The following is a 6834-nucleotide window of genomic DNA, read 5'->3' on the forward strand; positions in this document are numbered from 1 at the left end:
AAGGTCTCTTCCAATTTTAATTATTATACACTAAGTAAACAAATGGAAACTTAAAAGGAAGAAAGCACCTAGCACATTCTTTCTCTAATTTTTAAAAATAATTAGAAGTATTGAACATTCTTTCTGTTCTAGTGGATTGTTGTGAAGAACAGGGATAACAGCTACAAAAGATAGCTACTTAGGATTTTAAATCAAATTATTGTACAGCTTTTAATGTGACATAAACACATTAATAACTTAGAAGCAGCACAGATAATAGAGTAACAGACTGTTTCCTGTTGATCTTAAGTTTCTGAGTGGTAGATGAAAATATAGTTTTTGTTATATATATATGCATATATATATTTCAGTGTACAAACAATGATGTTTATATTGGGGGTAGAGCACTTTAAGTAACTAATTCTTTTTTTTTTTAAGTAGGGGCTTGAACTCATGACCCTGAGATGGAAACCTGAGCTGAGATCAAGAGTCAGATGCTTTACTGCCTGAGCCACCCAGGCACTCCATTAGTAACTAATTTTCAGTGCAGTCTAGGAAAGTTATTATTTTATGGACCAAGAAATAGAAGAACCAAGAGATAAATTAATGCTTCAAAGTTTACAAAGAAAATCAATGGCAAAACTTAGAATTATCTTCATAATCAAGGAGTCAGACAGGCCTTGGTTCCAATCCCAGCTTTGAAATTTCCCTACCAGCTGCTTGATTCTGAGGCATTTAACTTTTCTGAATCTGTTTTTTTTAATCTCTAAAATGGGTGGTTAGGTTGTTATATAGGGTAGAGATTAGTAATTGAAATAATTCTAGTCCCATTCTCTTTCATGCATGTTTGTCATGTCATTGTTTGTAAATGTGGCTCATTCTTGGTAGATTCATTTCAACAGTGAATTTATTAGAATTTTTTTGGTAAGTATGGTGTCCTAAGCACTGTATTGGGGAGCAGCAAATTAGTTCAGGGAAATCTGTGAACTCATATGAATACCAAGGATCACCTCTGGACAGAATAAGTAATATGTCACATGTAATGTACTGCTGTTTTTCTAATATAGGCAGATACAATTACTGTTAATAAAATGGAAATTGAGGGAGGGGGTAAGGGGTAGGGTAACTGGGAGATGGATCTTTTTTTTAAAGATTTTATTTATTTGTTCAACAGATAGAGCACAAGCAGGGGAAACAGCAGGCAGAGGGTCAACATGACTTATCACTGATAATATTAGTTTTGATCACCCAGCTGAAGTAGTATTTGCCAGGCTTCTGCCAGGTTAACAAGTTTCACTGTTACTTTTTAAAATTCTCTTCCTATGTTCTACTCTTTGGGAACAAGTCACTTGAGTGCAACCCACACTCAAGGGGACAGAGGCATATAAGCTCCATCTCCTGGAAGGGAGAGTAGCTAGATAAATTATTTGGAATTATTCTATAAGGAAGATTTAACTCTTCTTCCTCCTTTCCTTCCTCTCTTCCAATTTTTATGTCAGTACAGACCCTTAGATATTGATTTTATAGTTGGAGTATAATGCAATACTACCTTATTATTATTTGTATTTATAATTTTTGCTCAAATTGTTCTTCCTTAGACTACAGAGACTTCTGCAGGTTGGCTCCTGTATCCTTTGACATACCAGTATCCTTTCTGTTTTTTGAGTACTGCCTTATTTTCTGGTACTAGAAGATGCTCCAGGCTCATCTGGTATTTCTTTACCCTGGCCCTAGAATCAGCCATTTCCCCATAAAGTCTCAGTTCCTTAGGGAATATTGTTTAATTTCCACATTTCCCCAAATTTCCTTTTCCTTTGGTTATTGATATGTAATTTCATTCCATTGTTGGTAGAGGACATACTTTTTATGATTCCAAGTATTTAAATTTACTGGGACTTAATAAACTTAAAAAAAATTTACAGGGACTTGTTTTATGGCCTAACTCATAATCTGTTTTGGAGAATGTTCCATGGGCACTTGAGAAGAATGTGTTGTTTACCTTTATTGGGAGATGTTGTATAGATGTCTGTTAGGTCTAGTTGGTTTACAGGGTTATTGAAGTCTTCTGTTTCTTTTCTGATCTTCTGTCTAGTTGTTCTATTACTGAAAGTAGGCTTTGAAATCTCCAACTATTTCTATTAAACTGTCTATTTCTCTGATTCTGCCAGTTTTTGCTTCAGATGTTTCAGGGTTCCGTTGTTAGGTGCATGTATGTTTATAATTATTATATCATCCTAATGAATTGATACTTTTATCATTATAAAGTGTCTTTCTTTGTCTCTAGCAACAATTTTGTCTTTAAAGTCTATTTTGTCTGATACTAGTATAGTTACTTCAGCTCCATTTTGGTCACTGTTTATATGGCATATCTTTTTCCCATTCTTTTGCTTTCAACCTATTTGTGTCTATGAATTTCAAGTGTGTCTCTCATAGAAAGCATAGTTAGATCATTTAAAAAAAAATCAGTTCTGCTGATCTCTGCCTTTTGATTAGAGTTTATTCCATCTACATTTGATACAGTTACTGATAAAGTAGGGTTTAAGTCTGCCATTTCCTATTTGTTTTCTACGTGTCTATGTCTTTATTGTTTCTCTATTCCTCCATTACTGCTTTCTTTTGTGTTAACTACAAATTTTATATCTATATATGAATTTGTATATCTATGATAGATCATATATATGAATATATATAAAGAATATATGTATATTTCTTGTAAGCATGCACTTGTTTGTTTGGTGCCAAAACCTGGGATCGAATGTAAGCATGCGTTTGTAAGTGTACATAAAAAGAACAGAACAATATATATAAATAGAGAAGGCTACAAGGTTTTAAGAGTTATTATTACTTTGTTTACTTATTCATAAGATTGTAATAAGATCCATAATATTAAAAAACCCCACTACTTCTCACCATTGCTAAAGTTAAACCCAAATAGTATATGTATAGAGAGATAGACAGTATTTTTCTCTAAAGACTGTAGATTCACTTTTACCCATTCACTTTCACCAAGGTAGAGTGAAACTTCACCTGTGCTTTACAAAAAGATTGATGATTCTTTAACTATAAGACTACCCAAAAATTCACAATTCAAAATATAAATATGCAGTATAGTTGGATAGTCAAATATAGCTTCTTTATAGAGCAATAGAAAGAGTCTAAGCAATTTTTGGCATATGTTGAGAGTTTTATTACTGTATATAAACTACTGAATCATGTTTAATTACTTAGGATCATAACATCAGTTCATCATCTATTTTCTGCAGTCCATTCTAACTCCTTGAATTTCTTTTTTTTCTTTTTTTTTTTTAAGATTTTTAAAATTTATTTATTCGACAGAGATAGAGACAGCCAGCAAGAGAAGGAACACAAGCAGGGGGAGTGGGAGAGGAAGAAGCAGGCTCATAGCGGAGGAGCCTGATGTGGGACTCGATCCCAGAATGCCGGGATCATGCCCTGAGCCGAAGGCAGACGCTTAACCGCTGTGCCACCCAGGCGCCCCTAACTCCTTGAATTTCTTAGGGGGCAAGAATGTGGGTCTTATTTTCAAGTAGTCAAAGTATTTTTCTTTAAAAGATTTTTTTTTTTTTTAATTTGACAGAGAGAGAGCACAAGTAGGGGGAGCAGCAGGCAGAGGGAGAGGGAGAAGCAGGCTCCCCCCTGAGTAGGGAGCCTAATTTGGGACTCAATTCCAGGACCCTGGGATCATGACCTGAGTCAAAGGCAGACATGTAACCAACTGAGCTATCCAGATGCCCCAAATAGAGCATTTTAAAAAAAATTTAGTGATAGGGCGCCTGGGTGGCTCAGTCCGTTAAGCTTTGGACTCTTGGTTTCAGCTCAGTCATGATCTCAGTTTCCTGAGATTAAGCCATGTGTCAGGCTCCCTGCTCAGCAGGGAGTCTGCCTGGGATTCTTTCTCTCCCTCTTCCTCTGCCCCTTCCCCTTCTCACACACACTCTCTCTAAAATTAAAAAAAAAAAAATTGGCTGCTAAATATTAAGTCATGATGATGATAACCATAAACCAACAGAAAAGTGAAAAGTTCCAAAACAGTGGGTGTTTGAACACAAAAATAGTTGAGGAATTCAAAACCAGGCTATTATTTTAACAAAACCAAGCTAATATTTTAACAACGGCAGTGTTCCAGAGCTTTATTAAGTCTAGGAAATATGCATAAAAGTAAACACAAAGTAATAGAGTGCCATATATATGTAATCTTCATAGCTAGATGAAACTAATTTAAACATACACTTCTTCCAAATTTTGATGTAAAACTTATTTTACTTGTAATTCTTTTTTATAGTTATTTTCTTTTTACCAGCTAGTAAAGTAGACAGTGTTCATGTACACGTTGAAGGCCAGTACTCTCCTTTTAAGTATTTACATTTTCAAGAAACTAAACTGGTATGTACTAATGAATAGCCTAGTTTTGAGGCAGCAGTCAGAAGCAAAAGCTAAGTAGGTTCCTTTGTGCTAACAGCTGGGAAATAACCGAAATCAACTTTCTGTTGTCTGTAGCCACAGGAGACCGTAAACAAAGAGTGCTGCAGAGGGACAGATAAGCATTAGTATTCCCAGGCACACCCATGAGCAGGTTTAATGACTAAGCCATTTGAACAAGGGAGGCTTATGATTTCTTCACATTTTCATGGTAGATTAGAATTCAGGTAAGCGTCCGTAGTGTTCTCAAAAACAAACAAACCTGATAGACCTCTGGGGAAGGTAGTGGGACAGGGAATTGTCAAATGTGATTTTTGTTTTTTCTGTACTAACTTATTTTTTATAAAGCGATCATATTCATATACTAAATTGATGATCAAAAACTAACTTTTAAAAAGATAAAAAAGAGATACAAGTAGTTGGGAAATCATATAAAGTTAGATTTATGAACTTGTACCCTCTGGCGGTGATTGATTTCTATTTAAACAGCATATTTGTTTTAATGAAGGAGAGTTGCAAGAAAGCAGGCAGAGACAAGGGGGCCCTGCCACCCTAAGAGGAAACCACCCTTAGAAGGATTTTACACCACCCTGGAAGGATCCCTCCACCCTCTCCCACATGATGGGTAGATGACAAAAACCTGATTGGGCGACAGGCTCTTTCGGAGGGTTAATTAGATTAAAGCTGCCCGCCAGCAATCTCATAAAAACCCCTAGATTAGAAACTCCGGTGACAACCCTCTCGGGGTCCCCTCCCTCTTCGGGAGCTCTGTACTATGGATCAATAAACTTTGCTTTGCTGCCCACCACTCTGTCTGGTCTACCTCTTCATTCTTTGAAGCGGGCACCAAAGGAAAAGAAATCCTGTTAACAGTTTAGCATTATTGAACGGCATATAAAGCCACTCTAAGGGTCCAGTGGAATGTGAGTAAAACTAGAGAAGAAAAATTTTAATTATTTTGGTCATTTGAAAAACACCCTGCCTGATAGCTGCACCTCAGGACCAGCCATTAGGTTAACCAGGATGCCAGAATTTGTGCAAGCCCACTTACTGGGTAAAGAAAGGCAAGCTGCTTAAATTTCATCTGCCTCACATTTTCTCTCAGTAATTTAGTAGGAGGTGCTTATTCCTTAGAGAAATGAAATCAAAATTAATTTGCGGGGGGAGAAAAGAGAGTCATCTTCAGAAAAAAGATTAGAACCTTGGGATAGAGGGGTGTAACTCACTCATGAGCCTCTCTCCTCTCCCTGGGTACTCAGCCCTGGAGCCTGACCCACAGTCGCTGTTGAACCGAACTTTGGATTTTGGAACATACAAAGATGAAGACCAAATTGTAGACATCGGGTGCAGGAGATCTCTAAAGCCTCATCTTTACTCTCTCCTATCCTCTTCCCCTCTCTATTTCTGTATCCGGTTTGTTTGCCCTGTCATCAATTCACACGCTGTGCCTACGATGTCTGTTCCCACCTTCTGGAACTGCTGAACACTTTGTGTGTGTTTTTGGACCAACTCAAATGTTACCTCATCTCTGGAGCTCCCTCTGTTTCCTGGGCAGAGTTATTGTTCTCTCTCTCTCTCTCTCTCTCTTTTTAAAAAAGATTTTATTTGTCAGAGAGAGAGAGAGTACAAGCAGGGGGAGCAGCAGGCAGAGGGAGAAGCAGGTTCCCTGCTGAGCAAGGAGCCCGATGTGGGGCTCCATCCCAGGACCCTGGGATCATGACCTGAGCCGAAGGCAGACGCTTAACTGACTGAGCCGCCCAGGTGTCCCGAGTTATTGCTCTCTTGTTGTGTTCCTAAGCATTTTATCTCTATATTACTTTCATATTAGAATTTTTATGTTGGTCTCCCCACTGGTTGAGAATTCTTCGAGAGTTAGTGACTTATTTATCATTTTATCCCAAAAGTCTAGCATGTGCCTGGCATTTAAGAAATACAAAGAGAGAGAGATAGAGAGAGAGAGATAGAGAGAATGAGCGGGGGCGGGGAGCCAGATAAGCAAACTCCTCACTGAGCCGGGAGCCTAACACAGACCTCTATCCCATGACCCTGGGATCATGACCTGAGCCGAAAGCAGACGCTTAATGGCTGAGCCACCCAGGTGCCCCAGGTGCCCTTTCTCTACTTTTTGATCAAGAGTAAAAATTAAATCAAATTATACATTTTAGAAAAATATTTTTTATGCATTTAAGGTGTTAGAAACTTCATGCACTTTCTATAGTGCTTCTCCCAGTACAGCATCAGCAACCTTGGGAACCGGTCAGAAATGTAAATTCTTGGGCCCCACTTCAGACTTAGGAAATCAGAAATTTTGGGCATGAAGTTCAGCAATATGCGTCTTAACACCCCCCAAAGATGATTCTGATGCATTCTAAAATCTAAGAACCACTGTTGTAGAACAAATAAAAATGCTTAAGA

Source organism: Ursus americanus, chromosome 6 (genome assembly GCF_024610735.1).
Source record: "Ursus americanus isolate L20-20 chromosome 6, mUrsAme1.1.p, whole genome shotgun sequence".
In the NCBI taxonomy this organism is placed as follows: domain Eukaryota; kingdom Metazoa; phylum Chordata; class Mammalia; order Carnivora; family Ursidae; genus Ursus; species Ursus americanus.